This window comes from Dunckerocampus dactyliophorus, chromosome 16 (assembly GCF_027744805.1).
Source record: "Dunckerocampus dactyliophorus isolate RoL2022-P2 chromosome 16, RoL_Ddac_1.1, whole genome shotgun sequence".
Classification (NCBI taxonomy): domain Eukaryota; kingdom Metazoa; phylum Chordata; class Actinopteri; order Syngnathiformes; family Syngnathidae; genus Dunckerocampus; species Dunckerocampus dactyliophorus.
The window spans coordinates 1,629,218-1,647,768 of record NC_072834.1 but is presented as its reverse complement, the minus strand read 5'-3'; the positions used below and the strand labels follow the sequence as shown (position 1 = coordinate 1,647,768).

General features: G+C 39.4%; 1 long non-coding RNA gene across 3 annotated transcripts in view; it reads right to left on the bottom strand.

The window, feature by feature from the left end:
* LOC129168614 (uncharacterized) overlaps positions 1 to 18,551 on the bottom strand; it is a 71,998-nt gene that overhangs the window by 51,028 nt on the left and 2,419 nt on the right. The window contains exon 3 of one of the 3 annotated variants that reach the window (XR_008566303.1): positions 12,069 to 12,172. This is a non-coding gene — a long non-coding RNA (uncharacterized LOC129168614). Of the gene's footprint in view, positions 1 to 12,068; positions 12,587 to 18,551 lie in introns of those variants that run through there. The other 2 variants (XR_008566304.1, XR_008566302.1) reach the window with 2 other exon arrangements.

The window sequence follows — 18,551 nt, the reverse complement described above, 5'->3', positions numbered from 1 at the left end:
GAGTCATTTGAGGTAGTGTTTGTCCCAAACGTCTGTTGGAACGTAAATGGAATGATTCTATTCTATTCATTCTAATAGTAGTTCTTAATCATTTATTTGAATGGTTCTATTCATTTACTTGTTTTCTTTTTTCATTCTTTCAAATACTAATTTCACATATGTCACATGATTTTGTTCTGTGTGTTTTCTGTTGTTGTGCAGTATGTTAGCCAGCCTACAGTCGTCCCTGGCAATGTTGCGTTTTTTCAGAAATATTAATTAATTGATAAATGATTACTGTTTGGTGGTAAACTATTAGCTATTATTAATCAAAACAAGAGGTGACATGTAGTATTCAGGTCACTAGGCGACAGTAATGACACAAAACATTGAGACATTACCTTACATTGCATTACCTTAACACTGCATCAAGTGATGAAGTCAGCCTCGGCATGTCCGACGTGACAGAGTGGAAAAAAAGTTATCCTCCCATTCCATGTGGAAGTGGTAGGTTTTTGACTTCTTAAATTTAGAAGAAATAAATTCAGGGCTAACTGATTAGCTCGCTAGCTTGTTAGCATTTCTATGCTCCAACTATGAAAATATTCCATTTATTAACATTGAATCCTATATCACAGAAATTAATTTAACCCGATGGACCGGTCTGGAACCATTTAACCACTATAAACGAGGGACAAATGTATTGCAAATCACCCCGCTACCTCGATGCACATTAGGGTTTAACATAAATAAATAAATCACTTCATTGTTCAATTATTCATGCATTTGAATTCAGAATTGATCTAATGAATCATTTCTTTAAATGTCTTGTATTGTTTATGCTACGATATGAAATACACTATATTTTAACATTGACCAGACACAGATGAATTTGCACAAAGTATCTGTATCTCCCATACCAGCCTGAATTTTACTTAGACTGGAAGCGACATCAGTGGTATCGCACATCACTAGTAGCAAGTACGGCTGCACACGCTTTCCGGTGGCTGGAAAGCAGCTGCGCATCGCGCAAAACAGGAAACAGAAAACCAAAATAAGAGCACAAAACAACATGAAGACTAAGGTCCAACCTGTCGTGCAACATGTCAGTCAGTCCAACATAACATAAAATGCTGGTTATGCAAGACGGAGATGCTTCAAATACTTCACATGCAGCGTTTTAACCCTTTTTCCACAACTTGTATTGCATATCCAATCCAATCTAATCCACTTTATTTATATAGTACATTTTATAAACACTGTTTCCAAAGTGCTGCACAGACTAGCAAAACCATAAATAATAAGTAAATAAAGGAATGTAAATGTAAATAATAAGTAAAAATTACAAACTAAAAGATCAAATAGAAACAAAGAAATGTACTACAATAAAATATTTAAAACAAGAAATCAAAACAATAAAAGCCAAAAGTCCAAGAAGTAGGTAAAAAATAAATAAGTAAATTTAATTTAAAAAACTAAAATAAATAGAACCAATAAAAACTTAAAAAATAATAAAAGACACAGAGGACCACACATATTGCATATAGCATATTTGTCTTATTCTGCACAATGCATCCATTAGAAGAAGCACAATGTGTGTTAATTACAAGACATTAGTTTGAGGGAAGAGCTGCTGCCGATATCGGTATCGGTAATGAAGTGCTGGCCAATATGGAATATGGCATATCAGTAAGAATGCCAATGTAGCCTCGATGCACATATTACACACATGGGCAAAGCTTCCATTTCCAAGTCTCTCGAGTGTTTAAATGCCTGGTGGAGATAGGCTGGTCACGAGATCCATCCCAACATTATGAGGAAGGAAGCTAATTAAAAACATGACCGATACCAATTGTTCTGCTCGTTTGCGAGGCACCGGTTGTACGTCATGCGTTGACCTAAACAGACAATTCTCTCCTGCATCTGCCGCTTCATTAAACACCACCTGTGTGTAAAATCCCCAACTGAATGAAACTTCCTGGTATTTCAAGGAACTCGAATTCTGATTCTGAAATGCCAGCGTGTTCCTGGTAACACACATCAGTTGTAAGTCGTAGCGAGCATGGGAATTCAGCTGCATTTCCTTGAAAATTAATGACTCACTGTTGTTTTCCATTTTTTTCCCACATTGACGCACAGTAGATCCCCGCATATTCGCACATTTCTTTTTCTCTGCCCCGGATTGTACAAACGTACAGAGAAAGTGGCTGCAAGGGGCTGCAGCTCTGAATCCAGCAGAGGGTGCTGTCTCACAAGTCAATCCATGCAACATTTTCCAGCAGGAAGATGTCTGACAAGACGTGGTGTTGTAAGTACAATGCTGTGCACTGTACGTCTGTAGTTGCTTCTTCGTGTGTAAAACTCCATTTTAAAGAGTTTAAAGCAACCTAACCCTATCAAAAAGAGGCATTTTTGGGCTTTTTATGGGTACGTCGGTCTTGAATTGAACCCCCTCAGCAGGAAAATGCTTTGACAAGACATGATTTTGTGTACCTGCATGTTTTATAAGAGCACGGTGTGCCTGTGATTGTTTATTAATGTGAAAAATCAGGGTATGCAAGGGGTCTTAAAAAGTCTGCAATCCAATAACACAAATTTAAAGCCTTAAAATGTCTAAAATTCCCTTAAATATGAGTTTAAAAGGTCTTAAAACTGCATTAAAAAAATGCATAAACGTCAGTCTTGCTTTGAAGCACTTCTATTTTTGAGGACGCTTTCGAGTGACTGTATTTTTTTGCCAGTATGGATGTGAAATATATGAAATAACTAATAAATTGTATACCACCTTACGGTCTTCAAAAGTCTTACATTTGACTTGTTGAAACCTGCAGAGAAAGAAGTGTGAGATGCATATTGCAGGATTTAAAGTAACCTATCAGTAGTAACCTAGTCACCCTAGTATCAGTAACTCTATCAAAAACTAGGGCTTTTTATCGGTGTGTCCGTTATTCGCAGTTTTTCGCTAGGGCTCTTAAAATGTTTATCATCCAATAATATGAAATAAAGGCCTTAAAATGTCTAAAATTGACTTCAAATCTCATAAGATCATGTGGATGGAAGAATCACACATGACAGGAATGAGGAAGTGGGAGAGTGCAAAGGAGTGTGGCGTGCAGAAGGTTACGCATTGTAGGGAAATTTTAACACATGCACGCGCACGCACACACATGCACACACATAGTTCAGTTCCTAATGTGGAAATTGTAAATAAATTGTTATTTTGATGTAAAAAAAATAACATTTTGGGTTTAGTTGTTTAGATATCTGAGCTGTCACAAAAGCAAAAAACATTTGTGTCAAAGTGAAAGTTATGCTTGAAATGTATCTTTTCACAAAAAGCTGCTTTTCTCCCTTTTCTAGTTGGAAACTGATATTTTCCTGAAACTTACCTATGTTCTACTGCTGATTACTAAAGAACGGAACAAGGTGGAAACAAACTATTTTTTCTGATGAAAGACGGGAGTCTCATCTTTCTTTTGGTAGGTAAGATCAGTCCAAATCGTCTAAAATGGCCGCTACTGAAGGGGTTGTCTTTTGAAAAATGTCTGGGACTGACAAAACTCCATTTAAAATCAGCGTGCAAGTAGGGTCTTAAAATCTCTAAAATCCAAAAATATGAAAAATGTCTCAAATTCCCTGAAAACCTCAAAAAATGTCTTAACTAAAATAAACTTAAGTTAAAGAAACTTCATAAAATGTATAGAGTAAAAGTTTCAGAGTAAAGTTCAAAGTAAAATTCAGAGTAAAGTTGATAAAAAGTTCATATAGTTAAAAAAAAAAAGTCCAGATGTTTCATTGAAAAAGACCTCAGGTTAGTGTCCTCACTTAAACCAGCAAACTTTTTTGACCCTTACTTTTAACTCATTCAATCCCAGCCGTTTTTCAAAATGTCCCCCCCCCCCAGTATTAGACCATTTTGACTGATTTTTCAAGGCACACTTTGTCCGCTCTTTAGCAATCAGCAGTAGAACATACAGTAGGCACGTTTCAGGAAAATATCAGTTCCCGACTAAAAAAGGGAGGAAAAGGCTTTTTGTGAAAAGATACATTTCAAGCAGAACTTTTGCTTTGACACAAATATTTTTCCCTTTTGTGACAGCTCAAACATCTAAACAACTGTACCACAACATAAACAACACAAAAATTATCAAAATAACAATTTATTTACAAATAAACTGAGAGACCGCTTTTATTGTGCGCTTGCGTCATCACCTCTAGTTGCCAACTGCGCCAAAAAAATTCAAAGAGCAAGCGTTCGGGTTTTAAAAAAAGGTGTCAATACGTCGTTGGTATTGAAACGGCGTTCAAACTGAAACGATGCCCAACCCCAGTCTTCAAGCCGCCTCCTCTGGAATAGCGGGGAATGCTACGGATACTTCCTGTGGTGCTGCTCTGAGTTGGGAAACGATTCTCTCAATGACACGTATCAACGTGACAAATAGACAGAGGGAAAACAAAAAGGTGTCAAATGGAAAATTTACTCCGAATCATAAAGTGCAAGGCGGGCGTGTGAGTCATACGTCAAACAAAGCAAGTGGGTCTTCATCCAGGCGAACGTGCGGGTGGAATTTCACTATGAGACACACACGACAGGCAGGTGAGCTGGAAATGCTCAAGCACACGTGAAAACCTCATTTATTGAAGTAAATGGGGAGGGGGGGCTTAAAAATGATGCATGGAAATTAGCACAAAATATGTTTAATGTGTTACAAACACAAGAATAAAGTGCAGCAAAGTGCAAATCATAGCTGGTTAAAGCACAGTTATCACAGTCTGTTGGGTCCTAACGTGTGTGTGTGGGGGGGGCACACTATCGGACCTTTGTGATGATTAAAGTGATGTTGTTGCAAACGAAAGCTGCACTCCCTTTAATTGACAGCATTCACAGCCTACACTTAGGCAGCGAGAAGTGTACTATCAGTATTTTTAAACAAACTCCCACAGCAACCTTTAAGTTAGCAAAACTATAATTAGAGATCGCCTCTTCTGCACGGCTGTGCGCTTAGCTTTAACCCATGAAGTCCCTAAGTGAGGCATCAGAAGCATCTTTGGAGTGGCTGTCATGTGCCAGTCATGTGACCATCCCAGGATGGCAACGTGTCAGGAACGCTAAAAGCTTATTTTTGCCATGAAAGATCATTTTGAACCCATCTTAACAATTCTAACGCTTTTAACACGGTGTCAAATATTTACAATTCAACAGTTTTTACAATCATTTTTGGACGAATATACGCAAAACAAGCTGCCCAAATATTGCTCCCCACCTCTGTGGCCCCCAGCTGAAATGATATCGCTCTAACGCTCTCGCCCGACTTTACTGTTTTCATGGTGTGTGAATTAAGAGCCGACCACCCGCCACCTCCTCCCCGAGAGCAGCGGGTTAAAGTACACTTGACGCCGTGCCAGGAAGTGTGCTTTTTCCTCTCTCCACGCCGCATGGTTTTATCTTTCTCCAACAAGCGGTTGATATCGCACAGTCCCAGCAGGACGCACACACTGAAAGGAGACACGCTGCACCAGGGGTGTCCAAAGAGTGGCCGTTTTCGGCTCTTGGCATACGTTAGAGCACCGCTTTTCACGGTGGTTACTCTCCAGGACCACCAATGAGTGGGGGAAAAACGCGAGTATTTGAGGCACCCAATTGATTTCAGCTCAACACTTGCAATAAACCTCAGCTAACGTGTTTTTCACTTAACATAAAAACATTTACACCACAATTTTGCCTGGGTTTGGTGCATTGGCTGGTTAGCATACAACATGGCGCACGTCTTGCCATGTTATTAATAATTAATCATTTTTCACAAAACATCCGTGCTTGTTAGCATCCTATTAGCTAGCAACCAGAACCAGAAGTCAGCGGGTTACTCTCGAAAATGTTAACACAGACGTTTTTATGGTTTAAATGCATACAAATGATGAATGAAATGGCAAAATGAGCATTTAACGTCACTTTAACCTTCACTGAAGACTCTGTTCCCAAAGACACCATGTGGCATCTTGTCTGTCCCAAAATGCTGGCACTTGCCACTTTTTTTTGGCTCTGTTTTGGGCTATGGAGGTGAGAAACACTACAAGAGAAACAGGAAGCTGGTGGGGACTGATCTCACTGCCACATCGTGTCTTTGGGGACAGTCACGTCAAGAACCACGTCTTCAATGAAGGCAAAAGTAACCTTAAAAGAAAACTGCACTTTTTTTGGTATTTGGCCCATCATCTACAATCCTTATGGGAAACATGAACACATATTTCTTTCCCTTTTTCTGTGCGTTCTAACGAGAGAAAACGAGTTAGCATGAGCCAGCTAACATTGCACGTCATGGGAGGTACCCGTTATGACTATAAAGCCCCCCCCAAAAAAACTCTAACACCGTTTTATATCCATGCTGTGATCATGCATTCACAGGTGCACTGATGAAAACATGAAATACTTACAGTAGTTGGGATTTGCTTTCTTTAATATTTCAACTTTGTGTTATTAAAACATCAGAATACTACGCCGTCATTCTCGTAATATTGCAACTTTTTCTCGTTACGTTACAACTTCATGGTAAAATCACTGCTGCTTTGACTATTTTATTTTTATTTTTCAGTCATATGTTTAGAATGTGTCGCGGGCCATTACCAAAAAAAAAAAAAAGCCGTGGGCTGCAAATGGGGCCTGGGCCGCACTTTGGACACCCCTGTTTTAACTGGTTAGTTGCTTGACCGTGTTGCCTTTGCTTTGCTTTCTAGCTTGTAATTCAATTTGGAACTCCGCCTCTCTTTTATTGTTGCAATGTTACTGTACACTGCATTTGTCCCTTTCCGTTGTCTTTTTTCATTTCCCCTTTTTATTCTTACTACTTGTATTGTGTCTGTGTAGGCTCTCAGTCGTACAGGAGTTGTCCATCGAGGAAAAGGCTTCTTGAGACGTCATCTGTACTTCTGTGAAGAAGGTGTCGGACGTTTCGCTCCTCATCCGAAGAGCTTCGTCAGCGAACTAATAAGTGCTGGTAGCTTAGGCCTTAAATACAGTAAGAGTGGGCGGAATTGGTGTGCCAACACCCTCCTCCTATTGGTTCGTTACACTAAGCCTGGGCGGAGTAGTGGTATAATCCTATCCTGTTATTGACACCTCCGATAAAAGGGAAGTGTCGCTCCCTGAATAGGGTATGAACGACTCTGATACTGGCTAGTTAGCATCTATTGTTCTGGCTCGGCCCTGCCTTCACCTCATTTGCAAGACTAAGAGCTGTGGGTTTTGGTCTCAGTAACCTGCTGAACACAGGGTCCAAATTAAACCTCAAACCACCATTCCGATTCAATGATGGGTTCTGTTAATCGGAATGGTGGTTTGAGGTTTAATTTGGACCCTGTGTTCAGCAGGTTACTGAGACCAAAACCCACAGCTCTTAGTCTTGCAAATGAGGTGAAGGCAGGGCCGAGCCAGAACAATAGATGCTAACTAGCCAGTATCAGAGTCGTTCATACCCTATTCAGGGAGCGACACTTCCCTTTTATCGGAGGTGTCAATAACAGGATAGGATTATACCACTACTCCGCCCAGGCTTAGTGTAACGAACCAATAGGAGGAGGGTGTTGGCACACCAATTCCGCCCACTCTTACTGTATTTAAGGCCTAAGCTACCAGCACTTATTAGTTCGCTGACGAAGCTCTTCGGATGAGGAGCGAAACGTCCGACACCTTCTTCACAGAAGTACAGATGACGTCTCAAGAAGCCTTTTCCTCGATACTACTTGTATTGCTTTTATCTTTTCAAAAGCCTCCTGTGCACAAGTGTTGCAAAAACACTCAATGTCATCGTGACGTCCACATCACATAAACAACCAAATCAATTATTTCCTGGCGGGAAAATTGCCTCGGTTTTCGTATTTGTTCGTTTTCATCAAACAAAGTAATAACAAAATATTAATTTCGTTTTTTCTTTTGCGTCTCACGGCGATGATGGCGCCTTCAGGGCCCGCCAAACAAAGTGCGAAATCTCAGCGCTTGATGAAAAACATTATCAGTGAAGCATAAAGACAGAGGAACATGTAAAATAGGTGGCTTTTCGTTCTTTTTTAACCGGGTGGTACATGTAAAGTATCTGTATTAGCAGGTATTGCTCACTTTATTACCCAACTTTGGGTCAATGAGATGTGTGGAAAAAACAAAAAGAACCACAAATACACAAAGTTGCTCCCTGTATTGTAGAAGTAAAATGAGTTGATGTTTTGTTCATATAGTTTTGCATATGCCCACCTTGGATTGCTTTTAGCATCTTCAACTACAAAATTCAGTCGGCCCCGCCCACATCCTTCAATTTTTCTGCATCAGGCCCCGGTTGGTAAAAGTTTGGGCACTCCGGGACTAAGCCAACCCCCCAAGTCATGCAAGGAGAAGTGCCACCATAACAATATGGCTGTCTTCAGTGACTGATGAGGGCATTTCAGGCTTTGCACCGCCCCCTACTGGAGATGCTGCGGTGCTGTACCAACAAGGCTTCCTGCCGACCACAGCGTTGTGTGGTTAGTCGGTGATGTGTGTTATTTTCCCCAAAGCACCCGACAGCACGTTACAATGGCGACTGCCTCCATTGCTCAGCACTATCGGAGAGGAGTTTTGTTTTTCATGAAAGTTAAAATACTGGAAATTTACGGGAAAATATTAGAACAGGAGGGCGCTGGGAAAAAATGGCAAACTACGGGACTTTCCCGAGGAAAACGGGAGGGTTGACAGGGATGGGACATGATTTAAAAAAGCCTATTATTAGCATGAACTTAAGTCTTTGCTCTTTTTTCCCATTTTTGCTGTTGCTTTTTTTCCCAAATATTTCAACTTTCTTCTTTAATAATACTAGTAAATATTCCCTATAATATCATGACTTTATTCTCATAATATTTTGACTTTATTCATATATTCTACATTTTCACACAACCTAATTGTCCAAAAAATGTGTTTCTCATAATATTACAAATGTAAAAAGAACATTGTATTTGTTTTTTACCATTCAACTCTAGGCTACTAAAATGACACTATTTTCCCTCACAATATTACAACATTATTATCATTATTAATAATACAAATATTTTATTAATAAAATGGCAACTTTTTTCTCTTCATATTTTGACTTTATTCTGGTAACATTACAACTTTTTCCACAGCATAACTTTCCTAAAATTACAACTTTATTTGTTGTTTTGTTTCTCATCATATTACAACTTTTAAAAAAACGTATGCTTTATGCAACTAACATGATGTGATTTTTCCTCATAATGTTGCAACATGGTTTTCGTAACAAATGATGACTTTTTCTTGTTCAAATTACAATATTTTCACTTTATTCTATTACAAAAATGACTGCCAATTTTCCCATTTTTGCTGTTTTCTTTAAGTTTTCTTGTTAAAGTACATTTTTAGAATGCACCACGGGCCAAAAGAAAACACCGCCCTCGGGCCGCAAATGGCGCCCGTGCTGCACTTTGGACACCACTGAATTACAGTATATCCAAGGAAAAGAATTTGTCCCCAATTTTTGGCGCCCCCTAGAGCCCCTCGGCGCCCTCAGCATTTGACTAAACAAGCAGGAGAGCACCTTCAGTTCAGAAAATCACTAAGGGGTCCCATTAGTAGAAAGGGGTGGCACCCACTGAAAATGAGGTGCAGCAGGATTCTCAGCTGTAACGGGAGGCAATCCTCACTCGGAATGTGCAAAACAAAAAAGCCTGTGACAAGAGCCACTCACGGGCCAGGTTTTAGCTTGCTTGGATCAAGTTGCCATGGTGACCGCACCTTGCCGGGGCCGTCCTCCAGTTTCAAAGCTCTTCTGAAAGACATTTAAACATCTCTGCTGCCCCCTGCCGATCAGCTAAACACATCACTGACAAGCCGCACTGTTGAACTGAAACACAATTCAGAAGCGGTGTGAAATGTAGTACTCCTGACGGGCCACTAGGTGGCAATGTTACATTGTTAATATTACACTGATGAGACAGACAATGGCCACCGCAGGAAGTGCAGCACTGGACAGAAACAGGAAGTTAAAGGAACAAAAAAACTATCCCAATGTCTTATTTATGGCTTGTATGTCTTATTTTCTCTTACTGCATCTACCATACTGGCTGATACGAGTGTAAAGGTGACGAGAGTTCATGTATGTAACAGTGTGTTACAAGAAGGAAGTCAGAATATGAAGATTAAAAGTTGTAATCCAATGAGAAAAAGCTGTACTATTACACGAGAATGTTGTCAAATTATAAGGAAAAATTACCTCATTTTTGTGGCATAAAGTTAAAATATAACAGAAATATGATTTCTTTTTAAAGTCGTAATAAACAAAATATTATAAAGTTGTCATTTTTTGAAAATTAGGTTGCGAAAAGTTCTGATATTATGGCAATAAAGTACAAATTTTCTGACATGAACATTTACAAGAAGAATGTTGAAATCGTTGGAAAACTGGAGAAAAAAAATAATAGCAGAAGTAGTAAAAACAGCTGTAATTTTACAAGAATAAAGTCAAAACATTAAAAGAAAAAAGTCATATTCTAATGAGGGAAAAAAGTCACAATATTCCGAGAATAAACTCATAATATTATGAGGAAAAATAACATCATTTTAGCAGCATAAAGTTAAAATAGAGCAGAAATATGATTTGTTTTGAAAGTCATATTAAACAAAATAAAGTTGTCATTTTTGGAAAATGAGGTTGGGGAAAAAGTTGTAATATTATGGTAATAAAGTACAAATATTCTGACGTAATGGTAAAAACTATTAAAGCTATAATTTTACAAGAATAAAGTCAAAATATTAAGAGAAAAAAGTGGTATTCTAATGAGGGAAAAAAGTCACAATATTAGGTGAATAAACTCGTAATATTATGAGGAAAAATAATATTGTTTTAGTAGCATAGAGTTGAAATATTAAAGACAAAAAAATAATTTTTTAAAGTGGTAATATTATGAGAAACAAAACAAAATAAACTTCTCATTTTTGAAAAAAAAAGGAAAAATTAGGGGGGAAGTGCTAATATTGTGGGGAATAAAGTCGCAATATTGTGGGAATAAAGTCATATTATGAGAAAGAAAGTTGGAATATGATTAAAAAACAGCAGAAATGGGAAAAAAGCAAAAAGACTGAAGTTCATACTAATAACACACTTTTTCACAAAGCTGAAATGCATGTAACTTGCATGCGTCGCTTTCCAAACTATCAAAGTGGTCCTTGCATGCTTTCATTTTGCTGCGGCCCTCACAGGAAAAAGTTTGGACACCCCCGCTCTACATAAATTCAATTTCAATCAAATTACACAAACTTAAGATTTATTTTTTTTAATTAATGCACTGAAAATGTCATCTTTCTAAGTATTCAACAAAAAAAGGTATCTTCACCCAATGAAATGGTAGACGACAGCACCAGCAAGGAGCACAGAGTTCCATGATGAACCCGATGACACCAAACCCTGCAGTTGCAACTGTGCTCACTAGAGGGCGACATTCTGCCTTGAAACTCGCCCACAAACGTGAGACAGGTCACGGAAAGAGTAGCAGGCTTCATAATGAGTGAGTGGGAGGGCATCAGTTGGCCTTTTTTTTTTTTTTTTTTTTTTAATGGGAGCATTCGGGTCGGCTGGACAAGCGGACGTGTCCTGGCGGCTATAACGACAGATGGAGCCCAACACAAGCAGATGTCTGTGGTCTCTGATCTAATCAACAGTACATACCTCCCTGCCATCAACCCCAAGCAAAAACACTCAAGAAGAGGAGAGAGCGGTGCAGAGAAACTGCATGGCAAAGAACGAGTGACAGACGGGAGAGAGAAATATCCTCGTGCGTACTCCGCTCCGGCAGAGGGGTCACGGAGTGTGACTGTTCTAGGGCTGCCTGTCAAAACAGCGCAGCTATCACAGCCACACTCCCATGTGCATAAGCAAGGGGGCTCACTAACGCGCTTACAACAGCAACAACACCGACCTTTTTTCAGAGCTGCGTCACAGCACCAGCATCACACACACACACACACTCACTCGCACTGACTAGCTGGGAAATGAATAACATCACACACAAGTGCTGCACAACTTGTCGGGGGAGAGTGGAGGAAAATGCCTTACCGAGTCAGGAGTGAAGATGCGGAGGCCAGCCCAGGAGCGCCGTGGAGCACGCACCGCGGAGGCCCGAGAGGAGGACAGTCGACCACATGGCAGGGACACACTAACTAAGAGTGAGCAAAACAAGGAAGACAAGAGGGGTGGGAGAGTGGGGTGGGGAGGAGGGGGGAGGGACAGACACCAAGTTAAGAGAAGGTAGAGGAGTGTTCAAAACATCCACTTTAAAGGGTGGGAGAGGGCAAGTGAGCGGCGAGGAAAGAAGGGGAGAGAAGTGGTCGGGTTTAGAGGACACAGCTGTGGGGCAGCCAACAACTGCACCATGATAGTGGAAACTCACATTACACAACTTCCCATTCATGCAACGCTATCCGGCTATAAGGTAGCATGAAGGGGGAGGCACCAGATCACTGAAAGTTGGAAGCGGACGAGGCTCAGCTTCCCAGGAAACCCAGCAAAACAACAACAGGTCCAGGCCGTGCCATGCGTGCGCTTACTGGGAAGTGATTGCACAACGCTTGACTGTGTGTCCAGGGAGAGGGGGGGGCTAGGTTTCAATATGTGACAGGCAGGAAAAACACAAAAGTGACTGAGGCTGACTGAGAGGGGGGCGGGGGGCCGGGGGGGGGGGGGGGGGGGGGGGGCAGCCTGCCACAAATAGATCTTCACGGCCCACAATGTTTCCGTGTGAAATAACACCTCACACGTGTGCATTTTTGGAGTAATATTTGCCAGTCAACCACTAAACTGCCATGATTCATCAATGAATAGATCTTGAAAAAACACAATAGAGCGAAGCCGTGAAACCAAGCGCGATGTGGCGAGGGACGACTAAATACTGTATAGGGCCAGAATCGCTGATCCTTTTTACTTCACGTTTGCCAAGATCCTTGAACTTGTTCATCGTGATTGTAATCACAATTCCATTTTAGGCAAACCAAAAGAATGATTTTATCAACAAACTGAAATGTGTATGTACAGTGGTGTGAAAAAGCCTCCCCCCCTTCCTCATTTCTTATTTTTGGCACATTTGTCACACTTAAACGTTTCAGATCATCCAACAAATTCAAATATTAGTCAGTGACAACACAACTGAACACAAAATGAAACGTTTTATTATGAAGGGAGAAAACTAAAAGCTAGATGGCCCTGATGGGAAAACGTGACCTCCCCCCGTTAAAACATAACTTAACTGCACCTAAAAGTATTTTGCATGCCCATTTTTTCCAATGTTATCTTTTATTGGGTCAGGGACCTGACTCCCAGAGGTTTGTTACTAAAGCCAAACAGCTTTGAAGAGCACAACCATGTTCAATTCCACAAATTCATCTTTTGTAAAAAAAAAATAAAAATTAAAAAAAGGCTCGGTACCGGATCAGATAAAAAAAAAAAAAACGAATCGGACATTCCTAACATCAACAATCTAACAACACAGACCGAAAACACAGATATTTGAAACAAATTAGCCAAGAAAATGAATAATATCAATCGCACCATGCTTGTATCGATTCGATACTGCTACTACCTGATACCATCGAGCCCACGGCAGCCACAAATAGGTTGCAGTCCTGTGGTATTATTAATAAGATACATTATTAGCTATTTGTGAAAGCAGGGCGAGCGAGATGAAGAGGATGATGAATCTTTCAACGGTGAAAGTCAGTCAAGTATGAGCAATTTCGTCTTTTTGTGTCGTCACGTTATTTGTCGTTCGTCAGCGCTTTCGGTGCAGGAAAGCAGCCGCTTTCAAAGCAAAAGTAAACAAGCAATGGAACATGACACCCACTTGCAGAGGATGAACGTATGAAATGTGTCAAATGTGACCACACATTCTAAAAAATTTTAAATTTCTGTATGATTTAACAAAAAAACTTTAACAAAAAAAAGCAAAAATGGTCAAATCTACAGTAAATTTACAAGAATAAAGTTTTACTCTAAGGAGAAAGTCGTAATTTTACGAGAATAACATGAGGTGAGGAAAAATAACATCATTTTAGCAGCATAAAGTTGAAAAAGACAATTAGTCATTCTATTATGAGAAAGAAACAAACAATTTTTGGAAAATTAGTTTGCAGAAAAAGTATGAACGTTACGAGAATAAAGTGAAAATATAGTCATAATTAGGAGAAGAAATTCTACAAGAAGAAAGTTGAAATAGTTGAAAAATACAAAGAAAACAACAGCAACAATAGAAACAAATAGCTGCCATTACAAGAATAGAGTCTAAATAAAAAAGTCATACTCTAACGAGACAAAAGTCACAATTTTCTGAGAATAAACTCATATTGTGGGGAAAAATAATGTAATAATAATTCTAGCAACACAGAAGTGAAATATTAAAGAAAAAAATATTTTCTTTTCTAAAAAAAAATAGAACTTTTAAAAAAAAAAAAGTAATATTGTGACAAACAAACATAAAATAAAGCTGTAATTTTTGGAAAATTAGACTGGGGGAAAATGCTAATATTACGGGAATAAAGTCATAATATTACACAAAGAAAATGTATGAATATTATTTGAGAAAAAAGTTGAAACATATGGAAAATACGAAAAACAACAACAGCAACAATGTAAAAAAAAGATCAACGGCTGAAGTCCATATGAATAATGCATTTTTGTCCACAAAAAAAAGTATAACTATAAGCGTACAAAGAATCAAAGTGGCCCTTGTATGTTTCACTACGCGGCCCTCAGTGGAAAAAGTGTGGACACCCTCGGCTTAAACTCATCAGACCAAAGAGGCAACATGTTTTGAATGCGACGACGTTAAAGAGCAGAAGAGATCAAACAACAACAGCCACAGGAGGTGTGAGTGCCCGCCTACAGTATACGACTGTAAATTCTTCACTCAGGGGAGCAGCGTGTTCCCAAACAGAGTACTGGCACGAGCACTCAATTATGTAACCTGCAATACAAATTCATTGAGACATTAGATTCATTGTGCTAAAGCTGTCGTTCGATGGTGGGGATGCACGTAACGCCCAAGCACAGTGCTTGTTATTGTGAAGAGGGTTACGGCAAGGGTGTCCAAAGTGCAGCCCTGGGGTCACTTTTTTTGGCCCTCAGCTCATTTTTTTATCAGTCCTTGGCATATTCTGGAAATGAAATGAATTCATGATTAATATGATACAGTAAATCACCATACAGTATATTAGTCGTCCCTCGTTGCTTCAAATTTCAGTTTTATCGTGATTTTTGAAAAAAAAAAAAGAATCCACGCCGTTTCCTGGTTGAATCCTACCGCAGAGTTTTAGGGCCACATTGAAAAAATTAATAAACCGAGATTTCAAGAATAAAGTTGGAAATTTTACGAGAAGAAAGTCGGAAATTTACAAGAAAAAAGTCGTAATATTACCTTTGCCCAAGCCCAAAGGTCACATAAATCCCCCCCTTTTCAGAGCTGTCTAAGGCAATGACCGTTACGATGGAGTATTACAATAATCTCAGATTTCGAGACTAAAGTCGTAAATTTACGCGAAAAAACTCTTAACTTTATGTTACAGGCATTGCCCAAGACTTGTGATCTTTGGCCTCGGGCAAAGGTATTATGGCAACTTCATTCTCCTAGATTTACTGCTTTTTTCTCGTAAACTTATGACTTTTTTTTCTCATAAACGTACAACTTTTTTCTCGTAAACTTCCAACTTATTTTCTCATAAATGTACGACTTTAATTTCGTAAATGTATGACTTTTTTCTCATAAATTTCTGATGTTTTTTCTGATAAATGTACAACTTTTTTCTCGTAAACTTACGACTTTTTTTCTCATAAATGTACAACTTCTTTCTTGTAAACGTATGATTTTCTTATAAATGTATGACTTTATTCTCTGAAATTTACAAGTTTTTTCTCGTAAACCTGGGACTTTTTTCTCAAACATACGGCTTTATTCTTGTAAATGTACGACTTTATTCGCATAAACTTACGACTTTTTTCTCATAAACTTACCACTTTTTTTTTCTTTATTCTCTAAATCTCTGATTTTTTTTCAATGTGGTCTTAATACTCGGACATAGAATACAGCCTATCATAAGTAAAAAAAAATTTTTTTTGAAAGAATATTTAAGCAAATGTTATGGGTTTTATTACATAAATTTGTCATTTTCCAGCAAAAAATAAAAAAAGGCTAAATGAAGTAAAAGACAAATAAAAAGCCTTCAGAAGATGCATTCAAGGAAGTTAATGATATGTAGTATTCTCCACTGGTCACTAGGTGTCAGTAAAAGCAATATAAATCACAAGGAAGACTGGTAATGCCTCAACTGTCTTCAAGGATTCTACAAGTAGATGAGAGGTATTGCCAGTATTTCACCCTTCCATCCTGCAGCTAAATGATGAATTATTTGTCCTCCCTTACAGTGTTGATATTGCTGACTTGGCCAATAAGGGCTTCAGTCTGGTCAAATATATATATATTGTTGTCTGTTAGATTTGTTTTTGTGCACTATTCATATTAGTCCAAAACATGCATCTAACTAAATTCAGGCTTAAGTCAAATAGTGTAAAAAATATCTTTTAATGGGACAGTTAACTCCTAAAGATGTGGTGCCCAACGGAATTTTGATCACCGGTGTAATATCTCCGGAATGTCTCATTTTATGTGTTGAAAGAGGATTTCTCTCCTCACCGGCCTTTTCCGCCGACATGCGAAGGAGGATGAGTGCGGAGCGTCACATCAGAGCAGGATGTAACCTTGGGCCTGTGCAATAAATGAACTCAAACACCCTGTAACACGTTCCTCACGCATCCCTTTGAACCACGCGTAGAGCCATGTGCTTTGAGTGTTGGTAAATGGCAGCTCCTCTCCGTGAGCGCACTAGCAGCGGTGGCTTGTGGCGCGCCACATCCTCTTGTAGTTTCACTGAATAAACACGTTGTCGTCACACACACTTTACAAAACCTCCTCGAGTGCACGCGCTGACCTTCCTCGGGGGGCTCTCGGTGTTATATTCTTATTGTGCAGCCCGGGGAATTTGTCCTTCGTCATCTGCTGTGAAGAATCTGCACCCTCCAACAGCATCCAGTCCTATCAGCACGCACGAAAATGACGAAGGGCAATGAGAGAAAAATGATAAACACGTACTCGTGCCTTTTTTGTGCACAGTTAAATATTTGATTAGACCTCTGAGGGAAGACTAAACGATAATGGGGGGGCCTTGTGAGACCGTCAAGGTCACCTCCTGTCTGCTGTGATGTGTGTGTTCTCAATGTGTGCTCTGCTGATGGGAACGTCATATAACTTCATGTAAAAAAAAAAACAACTATCTCTTTAAAGAAAACGACAAAAAGGAGCGACAGAAGACAGTTGGTTTGCAGTTCTACACATATTTGGTGCGGGGGCAAACAGGTAGCACCACATGTTTTTCTTTTCTTTTTAAAGCGACTACCCCAGGGCAGCTGCAGCTACAGATGTAGAATAACACCACCAGTGTGTGACTAAGGAGTGAATGAATAATGGGTTCACTTCATTGTGAAGCTCTTTGGGCACCTTGAAAAGCGCTATAAAATCAAATCCATTATTACTAAAATTGCACATCTTGTGGCCGGAGACAGCTTTGAAGTTCAAGGGTTTGGATTAAATCAGTGGTTTCCAAACTTTTTACAGTCACGTGAAGTGACGCCATGAACCCCCTACTCCTGCAAACTTAAAAAACATGAACCTTTTTATCTGAATTAACTTGAAATATTCAACATAATTCATTGGTTCATTCATTTGATAGTAATGCCGGGTCAAAAATGTGTATTTTGCAGGGTGACACTTGGATAAAGTTTGACGTTAGCGCTGATAAACAGATACGTAATCATCCTACATACATTTTATTCCACTCTGATGTTGGCATCCCTCCCTTTGAATGGCTTCCAATTTCAGCTTCACCTTTTCTGTCCACTCACGCTGGCTATGGTTTAAGTCTGCATATTCATTTCAGACCAAACTGAAGGGGAAAGTTCAACAATCATGATAAAGCAGCGTCTGTCTGAAAGTCCATTTGTTTGACATTGATGTCTCTTACAAGGAGAACATTTTGTGACATTGTCTTCCTGTTATGAGCAACAAGTGGTTGTTTTTGAAAATATCACGTGATTTGGGGTGCACGTGCATGTTTGGTTGCGTTTCCTGTGATTTCCAAGTGTCCCTGAATGCAGCGGCAGCTTGTGCCCGAGGGATTACGTTATGCACCTGAATGCACCATCTTTAAAAACAAGCTAGCTCAGCACTGCTAGCAGTTTGCTAGTTTTGGTCCTGCTTGTTGAGTGTGAAGTGTCCGTTATCTGACAGGAATCTTTCCATGGTGTCCCAACTCTAAAAGAACCGCTACCCTCTTCTTAATAGTATCCGAAATAGAAAAATACAACCAAAAAAGACTCATTTTCGGGTGATTCCTCACTCAGAGTGACAGGTTTTCATCGCTGCGCCGTGTGGGGATTAATCGGAACATCAGTAAAATTGAAATCTTCAAGATTAAACACTCTTAATGCACAAAGTAATCG